This window comes from Myzus persicae, unplaced genomic scaffold, assembly GCF_001856785.1.
Source record: "Myzus persicae strain clone G006 unplaced genomic scaffold, MPER_G0061.0, whole genome shotgun sequence".
Taxonomy (NCBI): Eukaryota; Metazoa; Arthropoda; class Insecta; order Hemiptera; family Aphididae; genus Myzus; species Myzus persicae.
In genome coordinates, this window is record NW_019101180.1 from 204,143 (window position 1) to 208,407 (window position 4,265).

Sequence of the window (4,265 nt, forward strand, 5' to 3'; positions counted from 1 at the left end):
CAAGCATAGTTAAAATAATGTGAAGTGCTACAGCTACATTTGGTTACGTTCTCGGTAAACGAAGTATCAATAGTATATTATTATTAGTTATTACACATTTATTTTTGTATATTTTGAACAATGAACATACAATTCAGCATACTACATTATATTATAATAATTAAATCACTTTGGTTCATTCGAAATTTGCCGCCCCCACACTAGTGCCGCCCTAGGCGGCTGCCTATTTTGCTACCACATTGAGCCGGCCCTGGCTATAAGTTATCATAGATAAATAATAATAATAATAATAAATATTATATAGTTGAAATTATGATTGCTCCCTTCCACAGCACAACCGCTAAATGTGTTAAATAAATTGTAGTTTTTAAAAAAACTAAAAAAGGTTTTTATTTAACTTATTAGTGAACTAAAAAGTAGAAAATTAAGTGTCATGGTGACATGTGATGACGTTGTTGATCACACTGTTGACGTGTGCTCAAATAAAAACATGGCGGGTTAACTTACTTCCTCGATCGTCTAATAGGCCTTTATATTAATATAATATTTTTGCCCATTTAATCTTCATTTGTATATTCACGTTGGCATATGTTCATACTTATCATAGTATGAAGTTCATATTATGAACTAGTGTTCTTATTTATTACTATCTGGTTGTATATATTCACATCTTTAATTTTGATTTACCCAGCTTTGGGCCCGGTTTTTATTTGAGCACACTTCAACTGTAAAAGAACCACCATGCTAACTATACCAGGTAAGAGGATATCAGAAATTATTTTCTATTTTTAATTCACTAATAAGTTAGATAAAAACCCTTTTTATTTTTTTTTCAATATATAACACCTAATGTACAGCAAAGTAGTACCTACTTGCAACTTGCCCACCTTTATAAGTTTAATAACATTGTTTTGTTTTTTCCAAATTAAAATAAAATATGTATATGAATCTTTAAAACTTAATGTAGGGAAGAAACAATACAAAATAACATGAAGTATAATGTTCTTCAATATTCTTTTTTGGTAGAATTAACTGACCTTCAAATAATAATATTTAGTTGTACATATTGTACCACCAAAGCCCCAATTTCATTGATGATGTAACTTTTTTGTAATAAAAAAAATCAAATCACGTCGAATAAGTCAACAAAAACTCCATTTTTATTTTGTGACGCTTTAAGTCTTAAATCAATAAATTTAGTTTTAATTTATTATTAATATTGTTAACATTTGAATAGTGTAATATTTGTATTGTTTAATTAAGAAAACCGGCATTTGTTGTATCTCCCTTACAAGTGCGTAACATAGAAAATGCACGCACCACAGATCTCGTTTAGCTTCTTTAGCTTAAAAATTAGGGTGAATCAATCCTATATGAAAATTGATGGTATGAGCATTATTTGTGATTGTATGTTTTCCGATGATTCTTTTTTTGAGTGAGTTATGAGCACTTTTAATTTTCAGTATATTATCTATATACTCAAAACTTGATAAAAAATTTAATTATCGTGAAAAATCCTCATACAAACACGGATAATTTTCTTACCATAAAGTTTCAGAATAGATCGATTCACTCTAATTATTTTTAAACTAAAGAAGCTAAACGTGATCCGCTAAGAGTAATAAATGTTATATTTACCTATGTAAGTGTAGGTATTAGCCTCACTTTTAAAAAATGTTGATTGAAAGTGCCTTCCAATGTTAACAACCTCCAACCCATAAACATCCTTTAATACATTATATATAGTAGGATAATACTCCTATTGTATCTATACAATATTACTAATATAATTTTAAAAAACATCGTATACATGAGCATATCAGGTAATATGATATGAGATGCAATGAATTATACTATATATCATTTAAATTTCAATGATTAAAATATACTTGTATAGTTGTATCCATGTTCTATCTATTCTATATTCTAGTTATTTAATGAAAATATAAAACTGATTTTGTTATTTTAATCGATGTTTGATTAAAAACTATTTAATTGTTATTCGCTGCGTTGTTGTATAGTCATATTGCTCAGTTAAAACCTCTAGTTGCCAAATGTCCAAAAAAGTAATGCTCAGCACTAAAATGTCCATAATTTATTTCCAATGTATAAAATATCCAAGAATATAAAAATAATATATTATGTTTAAAAGATAAAGTAATAAACAATGTAATACTTCCTTCTTATTGTATCCCTTATTTTAATCATCAATGCTTTCATTTGGATCAGATGATAATTTAAAATGATGGAAAGAAATTCCTCTCCCTATGTCATAACCTCTTTACTACTTTTATAATCATTATATGCACCTATCTAGATATTAGAATGACTTCAAATTGCAATCATTGATTGATTCGTTAGATATTTACGACTAACAGGATGTTTAATATTCCTATGACCCCCTCCTTTCCCCTCCAACAAGTTGTGTCATTAAAACTTTGGTAGGTATTTAAATGAGCGTTGGAACATCTAATTAAATCCTTCTGCAAGTAGCGGCTGGTGGGTTTTTAATAAATTAGTGCACAACCAAAAAAATACAACCAATATTACACATATATCTAATATATATAATAGATTTTATCAAACAATTTTTTCATCACAATATCAGCTGATAACCGGAATATAATAAAAGAATGAGACTAAAAATAAATTATAATGCTGACGCTTGATCGTCCAAAATAATTCGCTGAAAACAATTTAACTAGTTAAATGTGCAAAGAAACGAATGGGCACATCAAATCATTTAAATCATGCGCGGGTTCAGCGTTTAACTTGTTTTAATTTTTACACTGTACAAAATATGTGCACAGCGATTGTAAGCATTACTGTAGGTATTAGTGCACACTACTATACAAAACGATACCGTTCCGGCGAGGACAATATCGCCCGGCAGTTTCTTTTATTCCGAATTTCTAAATTTATAGTTTTATGTTATGAAACATAATCTTAATAACACTACAAGTACTTAGTTGTATTATTATGATTTATGTTTTCAATTTTTCAATTTTTCTGGAGTTTGAGTAGGGAGAGCACAGTGCATGTACACTTGCGCACTAATACACGAGTCACTTTATTGGTGGTACAATGGAATTAATTTACAACGAATTCAAAAACATTCCACAAATTTTGTTGATGCAAAGGTTGCTTTGGGGCGCAGTGGCCAAAAATTCTACACGCCAGGGTACAAAACTACAAACAGGCACAACATTTGGACAAATCGAATAAAATATATTTGGATGTATAACTATAATTATTGTACCTGGAAATGTAGAGAAAAATAGGTAATAATTGGCCACAATTTTTTTTCTAATGTCATAGCACGTTAGGGCATTATAGTCTATAATACATACAATATATTATACAGGCAGTGCCGAAATTACACTAATTTAGGCCAGTGTGTAAATAAAATGAATGCCCTCCTCCTTGAAAATAGAAAATTTTTAGTAATATTTGTTCAAATATTATTTACTTAATATTACTACTAAATAATTTTTATTTAATGAACTGTAGCAACATTTTGAAATGATAAGAATTAACTAATTGTAAAATTGATTAGTAAAAATTTTTCATTATATTTTTCAAGTTAATATATCATTCATTTGTTATCTTTCAATATTAAGCAAAGCTGTACTTGAATGTCTATCTTGTCCGATTCCGATTTTCATAAAGTGTAACATTTGGAAATGATTGGTCAGATGATGTAATTCTGATCAATACATCGGGAAATATAGAAAACTCTTTATTGACAATAGTTTATCAAGCTGAATCAGAAAAAACAAACACCAATAATTGAGACTCGTCACATAAGGCCGGTTAAAATGCTAGTTCCTTCGCATGACACTATTTTGTGTTTAGTGGCGTTAATCAATAGATAATACCAACTATTTTTAATATCGGTTATAGGTTCAGGCCTCATCATGTTATGTCCATTTCTAATTGTTATCTTAATGACTTATTGTACAGACTATGTGTATAGATTGTCTTTTTCTTAATAAAAAAAAAAAAAAAGGTTCAGGCCTCAAAAAAAAAACCGTTGATATTCGATAATGTGTACAAAACAAAATCGATAAATTGTTTAATCTTCATTAAGGTTATAACAAAATGATTTTATCTTTTTTCTTTCTACAATATTTTAAGTTTTCATCTTTGGGCTCGTGTGTTTGACACAAGCAACACATTCAGTTATTGCGGCACTGTATATAGGTGTTCGTGTACGTTAGTACAGTCAGTATAGTATACATTTTTTATTTAAGTTAAATATAAGT